Source organism: Ambystoma mexicanum, chromosome 3q (assembly GCF_040938575.1).
Source record: "Ambystoma mexicanum isolate Mex_15411 chromosome 3q, UKY_AmexF1_1, whole genome shotgun sequence".
NCBI classification, from domain to species: domain Eukaryota; kingdom Metazoa; phylum Chordata; class Amphibia; order Caudata; family Ambystomatidae; genus Ambystoma; species Ambystoma mexicanum.
In genome coordinates, this window is record NC_090926.1 from 1,205,286,277 (window position 1) to 1,205,304,737 (window position 18,461).

The following is an 18,461-nucleotide window of genomic DNA, read 5'->3' on the forward strand; positions in this document are numbered from 1 at the left end:
ACCTGGGTCTGGTCGATAAGGACCAAATCGTCCGCATAGAGAGAAGCCTACCGAGAGGGAGGCCGGCCAGTTTGGGTGGGAAGCTTCTTATGTTCATGCCTGCATTCTTAATATCTGAAATGAACAGATTGAAAAGAGCGGATGCCAGGGAACAACCTTGCTTAAGGCCTTTCATTGTTGGAATCGAGTTGGAGAGTAAGCCCTTGCCATCCAGTTTTACTTGTAATGAAGTTCTAGAATAAAGATCTTTGATAGCTTCTAGTGTATCATCTGGGGAGCTCCAACTCTCCACATCAGACCAAAGTTTCTTCAGGTCGATGGTATCGAAGGCCTGGGCGAGATCTATAAAGGCTAGATGGAACTTTGCACCTCTATTTTGCTTTATTCGACGCTTCAAGATGTTTAACAAAAATACATTTAGCGCCATGCCTACTCCCTTCACAAAGCCTGATTGTCTAATATCGTACTGGCCCATTTTTGTACTCCAATTTGTAAGACCTTGTAGAGTAAGAGATGCAAAGAGCTTTCCTGCCACAATCAGTAAGGCAATCAGACTATAATAAAAATGGAATCGACCTCTCCCCCTTTTTAAAAATGGGCACTCTAATCGATGTTTTCCAGGATGCTGGTACTTTCCTTACCTTCTTGATATACTCAAAAAGAGCCCACAAGAAGGATGCCCACTCTTCAGGGGTTTTTCTTAAGCATGTCATTAGTCATCCCGTCTGGTCCAGGTGCCCTAGAATTGCTGGCTCTTTTGATCAAACGAAGAAACGCCTCTGCTGAAGTTTCGAATGACCATCCCCAAATCATTGTGGGACTTGACCTATCCACAACCTGATCTCCAGAATGGAACAGAGCCCTGAAGTGATCTTCCCAGTGTTGGGTGTCCTGACCCACGTTTGAGCTATCATGCTGCAACATTTGGTGCTGTGGGCTTAGAAAATCCAAGATGGCCAAAAAGCCCACATGTACGCCAGAATAGGAAAACTGTGCAGTACTGGCATGGAAAACATCATGATGGCCAGAGCTTCCCAGAAAATGCACAGGGAAATGCATGAAGAATAGGCTGCCACCCATTTTTGCCTATGTTGTGAGCACAGGAGGGCACTGCCTAAAACCACCATTGGGCTACCCACACAGTAGCCTGAAACCATTGGGAATGGCAATGCTGATTGCCAAAAGCAACCCAGAACTGTGGGGAATTCATTTTCTTAAATCCCAAAAATGGTTGCATTACCAGTACTCACCACCATCAGAAAGCCAGCGTTTTAAAACCACCAGACTTTTGTGTAAAACTGAACAAATGAAACAAAACCAGACCAAGGAAAGACTTGCTAAGAGGTGGATACAATGTAAAACTATATTCTGAAATGACTTGAAGAAAGTAATTATTTAATGTGTATGTAAAAATCATAAGTGATTTAAACTAGGAACAAAAATTGACATGTAGCTAAAATGAGGCTTAAAGAGATTCCAATTCTGCCTGACATCTACCCCCACAGGAGTTAAAACCTGCTCAGCCACTCTTCCCCTTGCCAAAAGGAGTTGTCACCTCTCTGATTAGATTAGGGGTGGAGCAGCTACAGGGAGTTGAACAAAGGCCTGTCCTGGACTCAGGCAAATGTTATATTGGGGGCGTCGTAAAAGTGGCTTCCTCTTGGCAGAAACGGGAGGGGCAGCCCCCTCTGAGGACAGGCTGAGCTTAAAGAAAGTGGATAGACTGGTTTCTCCACCATGTGACCTGGGAAGACACACCCCTGTTGGCCAGAATATGATTTTAAGAAAGATGTATAACTCATGGTGCGGACTTGTCAAAATTATCTAAATGATACCATAATTCTTGTGATTTTTCTGCCCACATTTTAAGAGGTTTTAGGACCCAGTGGTATGATCTGGGGGGTTACGAGCGGAAAAGAGGTTGTCACTCCAAATGTCTGCATGTTAAAAATCTGACACTTCAACAATTAATGTCCATATTCCTTGCGCACATGTGTGTAATTTTGGGTAAGTGTCCGATATTGCAAAACCAGTTAAAAAGCGCAAAATGTTGGCCTTTTTGAATGCAAGCCCCCAGGAAGATGAGAGGTGGACAAGCATGGACCATAAGGAATATATAATGTGCACATGTAATTTCAACAAATTGTATATCTGGGAAGGATGTATTTGAATCAAATATAGATTTGTGGGCAAACTGACCAGGGGAGGATCCTCTGACCCATAAAACCCACAGCATCACTCTGACTCACATTTCCTTCCCCAATCATGGGAGAGGGGAGAATTGGGCCAATGACAAGTAGAGAGGGGCAGGCTTAGCTAGGCCCAGGCACACACCCATTTTCAAAACACATAAAAAGAGACTGCTGGGACAGGTAGAGACATTCAAATCCAGTTGCTGTGGAGCATTTTGCCAGACCACACCACATCCAGAAGATACCAGTTCCAGACTGACGCCAGCTACATACTCCAGAAACTAGAACTTATACTTTAGAACCCAAATCAGAGGCCTAAAACCACAAGCTGAGTTCTCTGCAGCAGGCCTCAAATCATTGCAAGCTACTCACAGCCGGGCGAGCTGCTTGAATCCCTTGCCAAGAACTTTTGCCAGGACCAGTGCAGAGATCCAGGAGCTGTGCAGAGACCGCTGTATCCGGTCAGACTAGACCAGAGATCCAGAGTGACCCAGACCACTGTGAGCAGAACCAGAGAGCTGACCCAGATCACTGTGAAGTGCCGAGACCAGAACCGGAGTCCAGTCAAAACCTGACCAGATCCGTGGCGAGGCCTATTTCAAAAATATATTGTGAGTACTTAGGTCAGATTGTGACAGAAATAAAATCTTAGTTTAAAATAATCTAGTCCAAACTATTTAAATCTAACCAGAATTGCCTCCTAGAAGTTGTCACTTGTCAATTCTGAAGCTGCAAGCTGTCACCTGTCATTTTGAGTTTACTTTAAATCCGAAAAACAACCTTTACAAAATAGTTCATATCTCTGGAACCATTTGGGCTACGAACTCGGTTTAACTTTCCGCTGAAAGCCTAGAACCGACTTCCTACTCCTTATACTTTCGCCGTTATCACGATTCACGCACTCGCAAATTTTACCGCGATTTGGTTAAAAATCCAGCCACGTGTAACCATCAGCAGTCATTTCTTTCCTTGCTAAAAATTTGTTTGCCTCTTAATCACCATCTCTGAATCATTGCTAAAGTGAGCCTGAACTCATCCCAAGTATCTCTCACTCGCCCTGAACCTCCTAAAGGGAATTAAAAGCATTTCAGCATATTTCTCACTTCAGTGCCACCACATTCAATGCACTTGGGCCTGTGTTTTAAAACTCATACCGGTTTTCTCTAAACTTGCTGGGGGGGAACTGAATTTCGTATTGTATTTGATTGCATTCCTGAGAACTGTGTGCTCCTCTTTCCATCTCCTTCCATTTCTTACATTGCATAGGGGAGGGGGGTGAATTGCCAGAGAAAAAGTGATTATCTTATCTTTTGCTAAAATCATATCAAGTATTTCTGTACTGCATTTTATTCCTCATTGCTTTTCCCTTGAAACCAAAAAAGTATTTTCGCTGCCTTATCCATCCTACACCAATTCCTCATTGATTTTAAAGAAGTGTGCTAGTGTCAGATTACCCATTGTTGATTAACATTATATTTATAAGGGCGATATCGATTATTAATTATTATAAAAGCGTGGTATCTATATTTTGTTTATTTCTCAAATAAACCTTTTAAACTTGCAAAACAGAACTACTTCTTAGGTCAGTGGGGTCAGGGGGATTCTAAGAGAGGGGTGTTATATAGGGGTAGTCATCCAGAACTCATGAACTGGACATAAAGATATATCAATAAGGTTTTCCATTCAGTATCCCAGACTAGGCATTGACTTAGCTGTAGTGTTGGATTGAATCCTCTTACACCAGCTTTTACCTGATACTGCATTCAGAGTCCGAGCCTCCTCTGGCTGGTTTACACCATTCATCCATTGCCAAATTTGGGCGGTGTTCTCGGCCTCAATGTTCTTAAGCATATTTTCGGCGTCACGTTGCGTGAGCATATGTTGATGTAATCGGACTCAATATCGATAGCTCTGCTGGAGAATTTTATGACACACAATTGAATCTTTAGTTCCTTGTTTATTTAGTTGCCTCAGCTTGCTCCTTAGCTGTTTTTTCTTAGTGGCAACTACTTTATCAAAGCAATGCACCGGTTTGAACGATTGACTTGTTGGTTCATTTTTGTTATCAACCAAGTCCCACATCAATTGGCGATAGTCTACATCTGGTTCTCTTAACACGGATTGATCCATGTGCATTCTAATTCCAATTCTTTGTTAGCCGACAGTCGGTTACAGCCTGGGTTTGCCCGCGGGGGTAAGGAGTAGTACATTGCGGGTTGTACAGACTGGGTGGTCCAAACTATTTTCAACATATGGTGATCACTCAGGTTTGTGCATATGACCAGTTGTTGTTGCAAGTAGCCCAACGCGTTTTCTCAGGCGAAGAATTAATCCAGGTTTTTCTTCTGGATTTTTCCCCCAGGTGGCCCCAGGGGGATTATCCCCCTTGATGTTACCATTGAGCATATGAATGTTTCTCAATAATAGGTCTTGCCGCCACCGCAATCCTCTAGGGTCTGCTTCCGAAGATGATGGAGAAGCGCCTTCTATCAGGCAATTCTGGCTGTTGAAACAGTGTCTAGTCAGATCCCCACAAATTACAATGAGGGGATCTAACCCAGTTTCTAGTATCTTGTCCACAAGATCCACCATGACTTCATGGAAATGGGCACACTGGGGGGCTTTCTGATTCCGATATAAATTTTAAAGGATCTGATTTTTTGAGGGGGTAGAGTTTCCTCCCCTCATCCCTAGAGTCACCATCTGCATGTGGGAATTAATGTTCACAGCACCACCCTTCACTGCAACAAGAAGACCTGCCCTTGGCCTCCCGTTCAATACTTTTATAGCCGACTTGAAGTGAACGATGAAGCCTTCCAGAACTGGCGCCCTCCTCATCCATGTTTCCAGGAGACAAATAATATCGCGAACATCCACATCAATATCCCCTTGGCCAAGCAAATGTCTGAAGCTTCGCGTGTTCCAACATCCAATGGCTAAGTTCTTCCATTCTGAGTTCTTGGGATGTTATGCACTAGTGGAACTACAAGCCAATGCACCAGCCAACCAACTCCAATTTACCTCATGCCCGGGAGTCTAATTTCTCAGTTGTTAAATAGGCTTCCTCATTTTCCATGGTTATCAAGAGCAGAGGCACTCCTGTGTTTGCACCGCCTTCCCACTGGTTTGCCTCATCTGGATCCACCTCCCATTTTGCAGCTGATTCTTTGCTAGGTACATACTGAGGCTCTTTACCCCTTCTGGGATTGTCCATCCTCTGCCTCGAGTAGCCGTAATAGCCCTCTTACCCTGTGGTCAGTTCTCTTAGGTCAAAACTCATTTTCAACAATCCAGGCATGACGTCTAGCAGTTTGGATTTAACAGTTTTTGAGGACAGGTGTAGGATCACCCTATCGAAGCGCTCTTCTTCTGGGAAGTCGATAGTCTTTAGATCATAGGTGGTTATTGTTTTTGGATTTGGGAGGTCATGTAATAGCGTCAGGACATTTGCCCGGTTCAAGATTAAACCAACATTTATGTCCAGCAGCCTTTCCACAAGCAAGCTAGGCACCTAAAAAGGTATTAGATCTGGCTTGTCATTTGTAGGTCAAGATCGTTTTTCCCAGAACATTTCTGGGTGGGGAAGCCGCTTTTGGATTTAATTCACTCTACGTGAGAGCCCTTCTCTGTTCCTCCAGTGTTTTGAAGATAGGAGAAGTCAGTTTAGGCTGCTCCCATTTTACTTCCCGCTCTTGATTTTTAAAGGATATGCAGCGAGATGTTGCCAATCTAACGGGTATAAAGTCCTTCTTGCCTAGGGGGCCACTTTGATCCCTCATGAGCACAAGTTTGTTCCTGATTATTAAGGTCATCTGTACGCCCGTAAGTAAGCCCAGAGGGTTTGGGCATTTGGCTAGTTCCCGATGCTTGGCTGCTTTTCCCACTGTATCATCAACTACGGGTCCTGTAATGGCCCTGGATCTGATGTTGCACACCACGTCTTCCTCATTATCTGATATCAAGTTGGTTGACAAAGTCATTAAATCCACGCTAGAGTCAGGGCTGTTCACGAGAGAGCAAACAGCAATCTCAGCATTTGAGCTTGAGGGAAGCTTTTCTAATGGCTGCGGTCCGTGTGAGGAGGAACATTCTGCCTGCTACGCCGATCGACATCTACCAGCCTGCTTTCCACGTAACATCTACCTTTTCTGCATGAAGACTATCAGCCTGAGATAACTGGTCTGCTTTGCCTTCAGGTTTTCATGCAGCTCTGAGTCACTGCTGCGAGCGCCACACGGAGCGCCAGCATCGGCATCCCTCAGCTGTCCCCAAGATGGCCGCTGCCACACCAATTTCGTTTTGTTTATATGGTTGCTAAGCAACTTGTTACAGCATGTGTATTTAAGCCAATTATCTCCGCCGTCAGGCGGTAGCCGGCCCCTACGAAAAAGGCCCCCAGTACAAGGCCCTGTCCCGAGCCTGTCGGAGCCGGGAGGACCTGAGGACCGCCCGAGACACTCTGCCCCCATCGACTTCACGCAGCTCGAACTCTTGTCACAGGCTTGCACGAAAAGCACCTGTTGAAACCGTTCTGTTATATCGGCTGAACATTGCTGCTCCTTTGCCTGCATAAGTCATGCTGTGTTCACCCTACCGTGGTAAGATTGCTCAAATTGCATCGAAATCAGTTTGTCCTGAATCCGTCTGCGTGCTTTTCCCACAACATCCACTGCCTTCCTACAACTAAAGCTTACATCTCCTGCCACCACGCGGGAGTTGGTGCGAATACGCAGCCCCCCTATCTGGTCCCTAAACACGCACGTCCCTACTACTTCTGTCTCCTACTAGCAACCGCTAAACCATTAACATATCCACACCGCTGCCTCAAGCACACAGGTCCCTTAATGCCTCCACGCTTATGCGCATTCATACCTCCTTTTCCTCACATCACACAATACTGCCTATAACAATCCCACCTCCGCAAGTGCGCAGTGAACCGCTTTGCTGCCTCGCGATACAGCCGCGATTGCCCCGCCACATATGGAAGAGCACAATACCTCTGCGATCCATACGACGGCCATTTGTGCATCATTTCCCTGCCGCCATTTGAGTTATTGCTCCTTGTCACTGACGCAAGTCACTCACTTATTGTCATTGTTTAGATACACAGTGTACTACATCTAACACCGTTGTGGTGTCTTACTGGATACTCCATGTGAATTTTTACTAAAACTGACTTACTGCTGTTTATTTAGCGCCTACTGGCCTTGATCTCAACTCTTATGTGAATACTGCCTGAGATTAATAATTTGCTAGGAATGTGCATACTATCTGAGAATAATTCTTAGGGACTAGCGCGACTAGCCTTCGTCATTTTACAACACAAGCGAACTTCTAATCAAACTGAAACCCCTACTGTGTGTCTATACTCGGAATCATGCCTGCTTGGAGACTTGTACCAGAATGTGATATCCTTGTCTACACGATTGTCTTGATGTCAATGTACATGAGTCTTTTCCTGTAATAATAGTACTATTATGTAACAATTGTTGTATATGCAAGCAAAAGCGTTGAGATACCCCAGGGTTTGGTGCGCTATACAAGCAAATAAACTAAACTAAACTAATGATGTAACTCTTAAGGAGTTTGACGTTCCATTTTTGCAGCTGTTTGTTCGAGTGCCCGGGAACGTCAGATTATTAATGAAGGATTTGCTAGTGTTAGATTTTGATTTAGCTGATGTTTTCATGTTCTTCCTGCTCTTGTTTAGTAGGACCCTAGGGATTGGGATTTTCCTTGAATCTCACTTCTTTGCAGAAGACACTTCTGAACTCTCAATTTCGGACAACCCCCTCCACATTGTTGTTTTTCCACTGTTGTCTTGGTAAACAGATCATAGATATTAGACTCTTTAGTGGGGACTTTCTATGCCACTCGGGGGGCCCGTTCAGCAGCTCAGCACAATGCATTCTCAACCTCGCCAACCTCCTCGTCAACATGTTGCCTGATTTCAATCATTGGATGAGTTGATGTAACATCCTGACTCCCGGGGCTCTCAGACTCAGGTCAGATCTCAGCTGGTCAGCTCCCTGGGTGTCGTCGGGCCGTTTGGAAATTGACACGCAAGAGACTCCAAGGGTCCCATCTTTTTCTCCTACATTTGTGGTCAGTGCACCCGGGATCCCATTTTTATCTCCTCCATTACTGGAGGTCTTGTCACATATCGGTTGATCAAAGAGTGACATTATTGAGCTTCCATGTTCTCATTCACCTGCAACTCCTGCATGGAGGCCATAGATGTTGATAATCTTTCCAACCATCGATTCTCCTTAGCTTGGATGATGGGGTCCAGAATTCGGTGCAGAATATTTGTGGTTTGGGCTGAGTGTGTACCAGGTTTGCTTCAATGGCCGTAACGAAACCTTCTACAAATAGAAGCTTAGAGTGTAACATGGCACGTATCGTAGTATTGTCTTTTAGTTGGTCATTCACAGACACAAACAGTTTTATGAATGGGGCCATGGTGATGGATAGGGCTGCTATCATGTTACTATCAAATATATATATGGGTTTGGGGCCTCGGGGCCTCCTTAGCCTCTGGCTGCCTTAACTGCTCCATGCTGCACTCCTTAGGTTGGTGCAGAGCCATGATGTCACCTATATCTCTTCTTTCGTCACCAATACCAGAAAATAGCCGAGGGCGTTTGTTGAAATTCCGGGAAGGGGAGCAAGATTTTAATGGGGTTGTAGCAGCTTGTAGGCTGAGTGAAGGGCAACCGTTATCTAGGGCCCGACAGACCATCATAGCCCTATGTTCCTCCGTAGTGCTTCACCCAAATCCATAACTATCCTCGGTGTGACTTCCTCCATCGTAGATGCCAGTGTTTCGTCTGCATTATCTTCCTCTGTGGACCTCGAGGACTGAGGTGAAGTCCAGTGCTCCGCCTCCATACTTACCATGCTCTCAAGCAATGCACCGTCAGACACCTCATTCATTTCCTTCAAGTACTGATTTTGCTGAGTGTCTTTGGGGATGGGCCCCGAAGGCGCTTCCCTGTAGAAGAAACGTTTGTTTAGTAGCAGGTTATTAGGAGTAAAGCCAGCCGGTCGCCAGGTTGATTTATCTTTAATTCCACAGCTTCCAGTTTGCAGACAGCCTGTTGGAAAAGAGCGACCAAATGTAGAGGAAAGTACCTGTGCTTTCCTGCTTTTGCAGGCTGGAAGTTTTTGGGGCCAGTGACCCCTCCCAAATTCTGTTCCTCCCCCGATCTGTCACTTTTACTGGGGGGTCCCATTTTGGCATTTATCCGCTTTGTGGGGGACAAGCAGTCATCACCCCTTGCTTCACCAGAAGTCTGTGCCATGACTGTCGCTGGACAGCATGGCACCTCCACTATAGCACAGCTGACGGGGCCTTTGTTTGTTTCTTGCATCAAACAAGGCCTCTTGTTTTCTTCTCTCCTGTCTATTCCCTCACCTACACAACCCGCAAGGGAGGAGGCAGAGACAGGGGGGGAGCAGCCTTCTGCAAACATTCAGAGAGGGGCGACATTAGAAGCTGTTTATCAAGCCCAGGTGCCATCTCAAACATATCTGCCATGCTTCTATCGGCAGGATCCAGAGGGAGGGCCACATCAGTATGCTCATAGTGGGCCATCTGGGCCGTGATTTGGACTTCCACCTCCAATGGACAGAACGGGAGGTTTAGCCCCAACCCCCTCTCTTTATGCACAATGTTGGAGGTTTCCGTCACTTCCAAGGGGGCAGTTTTTGCTGATAGTATATTACGGGCAGCATGTCTATCCATGTCCGAATTGAAACCCAAATAGGGTGACATAGGTAGGCCCAACATGTCCCCGCTATTCAGTGAAGTGCCAGCTGCACTTACCTCACATTGCTTGTCCAGATCTCTCAAGTTGCAGTCAATCTCCTGTGACGCTGGTCGCTGCAGCTCCAGCCGAGGGGGCGAGCAGGGGGGCATTGCAATAATGAAAGATTAATGAAATATCGAGGATTAATACCACTTAATAGAAATACGCCAGGCATGAGTACAATGGTACAAGTACACATTTATTATACAGAACAGCTGTCTGGTCTCTTAACACCTCACAATGTGTGGTAGCGGACACCGTGAGATGAGAGAGTGCTGGACATTTATAAACATGGGTATTTATACATTTTCTTACACATCGTCCAGCCCATCTTCAAGTTACATATTCACTAGGGTTCATGGCCAGTTCACATAACTAATACAGATTCAAACAACTATACATTGTTCTATGTTTTCCTCAAACACTAGACATGTTTTTCTGCACATAAAACACAATGGTAACAGTCCTTGTTTCATTTACTCATATTTCTCTACCGTTTGTTCTTGAGTTTAAAGTCAGCTTAGTTTCAAGGAGCGAAAACACAGATTTCTGCAAAAGCACATATACAGCTATTCAACATTCTGTTTTGCTGTTTGAACAGAGAAGACACTTTTGATACAGATGGTCTCTAGATTACTGTTTAAATATGGCTCTTCTTTATCTCCAAGGTTTCTTAGTGCAAGACAGACATTTCCACCTTAGCAGCTTCAACATGCTTATCTACGTTGACATAGTAGAAAGTACATTTTTCTCTGCTGGAGCCAAAAATACAATTTCTAGCATGGGGCAGAAAGCAGGAGTTAATCAAAATGGCGGATAACTTTAAGATGGAGTTGTAGACAACTTATTGCAAGAACATTTAAGTGCAATTGACAGTATGATGCGAATGTGCTTAGGCCAATGTTCATCATTAGGTGGTATTATGTGAAATATGCTTTTACAAACCCTCCTTTTGGCCTAAGCCAAGAGGATTAAACATTAGCATCATCCGAAAACCATATCTCATTATCTGAACATCATTCGTACAACCCTCAAATGTACCCATTTGTTAGGAACCTTCTCTTTGTGTGCAGAAAGGAACAGAGTTTGGACTATGGCTGTTGGTATAAGAGGGAGGCATGGCATTCCTATTACCTACAGGAGCCATTTTAAAAGTAATCAGTGATTGGAAAGCTCTAGAGAGTCTGTCGGAAGGCCTAATAGAAGCAACATTTAGCTTGCTCCTATTCACAAACAGAGAACGTCCTAAAAGTGTTAAGACTCATTTTTCAAATTTGTTAAGATTAGTCCCATCAAAATTTCCCAGTGACACTATCGTTGCATCGGCCAAAGAATAATGCCCTAATTGAAGCATAACATGCAGTAGTTAGAGCGAGGGGATGTATTTACCAGCCCAACCCTTTCCCCATGTTGCGGCAGATGTGAACATATACAGCAATTGGTCTTATTCAGAATGGCATGGGTTGCATTCATAATCATTAAGAGAGTGTTGTTATGATAACCCCCTCTATGTTGAAGATCTCGAGGACAGAGAGTGTGCAAATGCACATAAGGTGGAGACACAGTGGAAATACTTGCAGTTGGCAATAATACATCAAGCGGATGTGCATTTTCCAGATACCAAAACCCGATTGTCAATGTAATTGTAATACAAGCTGCTATTGTGACCAGTATCCATTTGATCCTATGGGACCATGACTCTCGATGAACGGATTCATTATCAACAAAACGATCAAAATCCTTTTTAGTACCAGTGGCCTCTAAAATAAGCAGAGTTTCTCAGCGTCCGTTAAGAAGCCTCAGTGTTAGGCTTTTTTAGTTCATCCGAGGGTGGCACTTGACCAAGTGGCCTATGTTGATTGAAGGTAACTTTGCCAGACCCTGCCTCTTAGTATATGCAGCAGAGGAATGACAAGGGACTGACTCAACAGTGGTTTCTTGTGGGTTTCTTGTGGGCACAGCCTAGCTGTACTTTCCTATCCTATTTACATTAATGTAATGTCAGCAAAATCTAAATCTAAATCTAAATCAGGGTCTGTGGTTGCAGATCGTACCTTGTGACTCTGGGTACGGAATGATCAGTGAACAAAGCAGCGTTGTGTCCTGAAGAAGATGAGGAAGCAGAAACAAGATCGATCGACGGTGAAGAAGAAATTGAAGAAGAAGTAACAATCGCCCCAGGCCCCACGGGCTCAGGAAGGACTTTTGAAGAAGCAACAACAATCTCCCCAGGCCCCACAGGCTCAGGAAGAACTTTCGTGACACCATCGGTGTCGATCAAGGCAGGCTCGTTGTGAGCATCGGGATCATCAATTCCCTTCTCCTCCCCTTTGTCATAGGGCAGAGGAAAAGGAATCCTCTTCATGTGTGTCGCGTAGATCCATAAATCTCAAAATTCTTCAGAAGGACCCACTGGCCAGGTCGAAGTCGATGACCTGGACCATCAAATTTTACAAGGAGGGCTGCTCATACGCACGTTCTGAGTCAACTGGTCACAATAATCATACATAAGTGGATACTCGACATCTTTGGGTTTTAGAACATTCCATATATTTGTTGGTCTTCCCATTACAATTTCATAGGGGGACCAAAACTGCCCTTTGGTGTTGGTGTTCCGTTTTCTAAATATTAGTATTATACCAGGCAGGATCTAAGTGTTTGCAAATCTTTTTGGCACATATGTGTGTTGGGCCATGGGCCATGGTAACCAAAGCAGTGACATAGGCATTGGGTAGCATCCATCTTTGCTTTTCACTATCCACCCAATAACCCTTATCATCAAGACCCGCTGGACCCTCAGCCCACCGTTTGATTTCTTCTGGAGTAGCTTCAGCCTGAATTTCTTTTATAGAGCTAATCCCTTCATCTATCATACAAGTGTCAGTGACCCCTTTTGTTGGATCCAACACGTATATTTTTCAGTGCAAATCAGTAGCAGTCTGTTTGGCTATTCTGTCAGCAAAAGCTTTTCCTTTTCCCACATCGTCTGTCACTTTCTGGTGTGTGGCACACTTCAGTATTGCTAACTGTGTAGGAAGCGCTAGTGCTGAAAGCAACCAGACTATTAAAGTACCATGCTGAATATTTGTTGCATGTGAGGTCAAGAACCCCCTCTCAGCCCTTAGTCGACCAAAGTTGTGAACCACCCCAAATGCATATTGACTATCTGTGTATATATTTACCCTAAGCCCTTCAGAAATGTCACAAGCCCTAGTTAACGTTAATAATCTCTGTGGCCTGCACAGAATTATGCAGAATTTGTTTAGTGTCCACAATAGTGCTCAATGTAGTGATTGCATAAGCAGCAGTGGATGTACCATCCGGAAATTTAAAGCAGGAGCCTTCACAACAGAGCTCCCCTTGCGGATTCTTTAAAGGTGTATCAACTAAATCAATTCTACCTTTCGTTTCTTGCTCTGTACTATAGAGGCAGTCATGTGACATCTTGTCACTACAGTCTGTTTCTTGTGGGAGAGGCAATAGTTCAGCTGGATTTAATGAGGAACATCTCTTAATTTGGATATGCGGAGCAAATAGAATCAGCTTGTACCTTGTTAGCCGAGCCGATGTGAGATGTTTTGTGTTCTGTTTAATAGAACATCTACGAAGTGGGGTACCATCACGGTTAAAGGATGACCTAAAACCATACCCTCATTTTGTTCCACGGATGCAGCAGCAGCAGCAACAGCTCTCAAACGCTTTGGCAAAGCGCATGTAACAGGCGCTAATGTGGAGGAAAAATAGCCGTACAGTCTATTCTTGCCCCCATGTTCCTGTGTCAAAACATCCAAAGCACATCCATCACATTCATGCATATACAACACAAAGATCTTCTCATAATTTGGTGTGCCAAAAACTGGTGCTGAACTAGAGCAGCGCCAGACGTGCGCGCCATAGAAATCACTGCAGTGAAAGCCTGGGGACATCAGGGCAAGGGCAAGGCGAAGCGTTAACCCCGCCACTCTGTTCTGCGTACAGCGTTCAGAAAGATTGCGGGATCAGAGGAAAGGACCTTGCGACTTCGTCACAGCCTCCAATGTGTCAAGCCGCACCTCACACACAAAAATCAGAGAGTCCGCCTCCGACACCAAGAGCTAATAGTAAGGCTTGATCAACCAACAGGCTTGGTGTCCTGTCACTTCCACCTTTACCTTTCATATCAATGTATTTGTCTCACTAGGTGGCACAGGGTCCAAAACTGGAAGCACTCTCTTTGCCTGGGACTTGGGCAGCGTTATATGATTTATCTTGAATACAACAACAAAGAGAACATCTAGGTCTGCAACCTCCAGATCTGCAGATGGTTTGACAACAACTGCCATGATCCCTCACCATTGACTATGATGACTAGCGCTCATGGGACTTGTGGTCCAAAACATCTGGGAAACCAAATATTGCAGACCCCTGCTTTAATGAGCTTGCTCTTTACACATTATCTGTTACTTTTATCTGTGAAGGCATAGAGGGAGGCACAGTGATGTGAGTGTGTGAGGGGTTCATTTTGCAGAGCATCTATGCTGGAATATGCTTGTGAATACGTGTACCCGTTATGCCATGGGGTACACCTTGCTTAGTCCAGGGCTTACCTCTGATGCAAAATAGGGAGTTTCCTAATCATATATTGTCTTATGTGAGAGATCAGCACACAACTCGTGTGATGCACTGGGCATATATCTACTCTGTGCAAAATGCCTTCTATGTCTCTGTCATTGCAGTATTTTATACTTATATGGCCCGTGGGACTGTCTGCCTTCCTTGAGGGCAGGGATGATATGGGGGAAGAGAGAGAGAGAGAGAGACAGAGACAGAGAGAGAGAGCGACAGCGAGAGAAAGAGAGCGAGGGAGCCACAGAGAGAAAGAGAAAACGAGGGAGAGACAGAGAGAGCGACAGAGAGAGAGAGAGAGCGAGGGGGGAGCGACAGAGAGAGAGACAGATAGAGAGAAAAAGAGAGAGTGAGGGAGAGACAGAGAGAGAGAAAACGAGGGAGAGACAGAGAGAGAGAAAGACAGAGAGAGAGAGACAGAGAGATGCAGAGAGAGACAGAGAAGAAAATGAGAGAGAGATGGAGCAACAGTGAGAGAGTTAAAGAGAGAGCGAGACAGAGACAGAGAGACAGAGAACGAGTGAGAGAGAGAGCAAGAGACAGACACAGAGAGGAAGAGAGACTGAGAGAGAGAAAGAGAGACAGAGAGTGAGAGAGACAGAGAGAGAAAGAAAGAGACTGAGAGAGAAAGAGAGAGCGAGGGAGAGACAGAGACAGAGAGAAAGAGAGAGCGAGATAGAGACAGAGAGACAGAAAGAAGAAGTGACAGAACGAGAGCGAGAGAAAGAGAGAGCAAGGAAGTGAGAGAAAGAGAGAGAGACAAAGACAAAGAGAGAGAGAGAGAGAGAGAGAGAGAGAGAAAGAGGAGCGACAGAGAGAGAGAGGGAGCGACAGAGAGAGTGACAGAGAGAAAGAGAGCGAAGGAGAGACAGAGACAGGGAGCGAGAGAGAGAGAGGGAGTGGCAGAGTTAGAGAAAGAGAGAGCGAGGGAAAGAGCGCGACCGAGAAAAAGAGAGAGAAAGAGAGGGAGAGAGACATGGAGAGAGACATAGAGAGAGAAAGAGAGAGCAAAGGAGAGACAGAGACAGGGAGACAGAGAGAGAGAGAGGAATAGAGGTAGTGACAGAGAGAGAGAGAGTGAGAGAGACAGAGAGAGAGAGAGAGAGAGAGAGGGGGAGCGACAGAGAGAGAGAGAGAGAGACAGAGAGAGAAAGAGAGAGAGCTCTCTCTCTCTCTCTCTCTGTCTCTCTCTCCCCTCTCTATCTCTCATTCCCCCTCTCTCTCCCCACTCTCTCTCTCCCTCTCCCCCTCTTTCTCCCCCTCTCCCTCTCTCTCTCCTCCCTCTCTCCACTCTCCCCATCTCTCTCTCTCGCTCTCTCTGTGTCTCTCTCCCCCTCTCTTTCTCTCCCCCTCTCTTTCTCTCTCTCCCCCTCTCTCTCTCCCCCTCTCTGACTCCCCCCTCCCCCTCTCTCTCTCTCTCTCTCCCCCTCTCTGCCTCCTCTCTCTCTCCCCCTCTCTTTCTCCCTCTCCCCCTCTCTCTTTCTGAAAACCTCCCTCTTGGATGGCCCCAAATGTTGACATGAAGGCTGGTGCGTAGAGAGGGGTCCAGGAGATCTGGGTGGGGGTCCTTCTATGTTGCCTGTTGGATGCATTTGGTGTTCCCCTCGCTCCCATTCATTGCAGCTCTGGCAGCAGTGTTGTTTCTGCCAGTCCAGTAGAGACAGGAGTGCCCCCTATCCCCCTTTTCCTGGCAGACTGATAGGACGTATAGATTACTGCACAAAAAGGTCAGGGAGCCTGTCCATGTGCCAGCAGTGTGAGAAACCCTGTACTGAGAGCCGAGAGCCAGGCAGCTTGATATGTGGGGTGGAACCGAGGCAGGGACCCCGCAGTCACTCCCCAGCTCTCTGTGGGGGCACTGATGACGCCCAGGGCGGTAGAGTCAGGTCTGTGGGCTTCCTGACAAAGAGGGGAGGGGCCTGGCATTTTGGGTAGAGACTGCCCACACGGATAGGGTGTTCAGACCGGTATGGAAATGGATATTCTCCACTTGTATGGCACAGTCAGTTAAAACGCGATTGGATAGAAGTTTTTGTTTCAATAATAACCACTGTCGTCGGCCAGGCAGGTTGAGTGGGGCTGACTTGCTTGGTTGCAGGATTAATACTCATTGGCACGTAGCTAGGCTCCTTCTGCAATGGCAAAAACCAGCACAAAAGCAAAAAGCAAGGGTATGGAGGGTTGACCAAAGCGATGGCAATTCTTAGAGTTAATTTGAAGCGCCCCATCCTTCACTTGTTGCCATTAATGTGTTTCCCTGTGTGAGAAACCTATGCTTAGGCGTCGGTCCCTTGCTTGCTGCACTGATGAGGCCCAACCAGTGGCGTCGCTGGGGGGGACCTGGGGGAGCCAGGGCCCTCCCTGTACCCCCCTACCTAAGACGATTAGTGGCCATGTTCGCCCCTTACTTTTGTCTGTGCCCCCCTACTTTTGTCTTTGGCCTCCTCTGTGCTCCTCCTAAATTTGATCCCTGGCGACGCCACTGGGCCCAACTCAGCTGAAACTTGATTGAGGTGAATTGTGTTCTTTTCGGGGGGACGTGGATTAGCAGTTCAGGCTGGACAGCCCCCATTTGGTGGCAGTTCAAGACAGATTTGCATATGGCTGGTCCCCAAGACGGACAGATTTGCATATGGCTGGATCCCAAGACAGACAGATTTGTATATGGGTGGGCCCCAAGACAGACAGATTTGTATATGGGTGGGCCCCAAGACAGACAGATTTGCATATGGCTGGTCCCCTAGACAGATTCACATAAGGCTGGTCCCCAAGACAGACAGATTTGCATATGGCTGGTCCCCAAGACGGACAGATTTGTATATGGGTGGGCCCCAAGACAGACAGATTTGCATATGGCTGGTTCCCAAGACGGACAGATTTGTATATGGCTGGTCCCCTAGACAGATTCACATAAGGTTGGTCCCCAAGACAGACAGATTTGCATATGGCTGGTCCCCAAGACGGACAGATTTCTATATGGGTGGGCCCCAAGACAGACAGATTTACATATGGCTGGTCCCCAAGACTGTCTGATTTGCATATGGCTGGTCCCCTAGACAGATTTACATATGCCTGGTCCCCAAGACAGACAGATTTGCATATGGCTGGTCCCCAAGACAGACAGATTTGCATATGGCTGTTCCACAAGACAGACAGATTCTCATATGGCTGGTCCCCAAGACAGACAGATTTGCATATGGCTGGTCCCCGAGACAGATTTACACATGGCTGGCCTCCTTCTACAATGATACAGTGGGACTAAAAATGGGGGGAGTGACAAGTGGTCCGGAGCTATACCAGTGGTTATGATTAACTCTACACCTTCCCTAATCCCCTTTTAGTTATGGGTGATAAATACGCCTGTTTTGTAAGAGGCAAGAGACACTTCACCCTGTGGTTTGCCCCATAGGCTGGGCCAAGACTACCCTGATAACGAACACAGAGGAACCCAGGCATAAAGCGCTATGCACGCTTGAGATACAACCACTCATTGTTCCATAAAGTCGCTTCGGAAAGAAGGGCATGCACCCTCAAGACATTCGACGAGTTTCTCATCCATCCGTCGTAGGTCTTTCTGAATGGAGTAGAAGCAGTGATGTAGGCCAACCTTCTTCAAGGCAGAGGTTGGAAGCAGCGAGTGGTGACTGAGGCGTGAAATAAGGGAATACCTACTGATGGGGGCACGGACTAGCCTCCCAGGTGGACTGGTGGGTGAAGAATCATTGGTGGGATTCCCAGAGCGATGGCGGTATTATGCGCTACTCAGCAAAGGAAAGACAGAGAAGAAAATGAGGGCAGACCGCGAGGGTAAAGCTGAAGACCATGCAGGACCTGCAGTGGAAAAAGTAGGCCT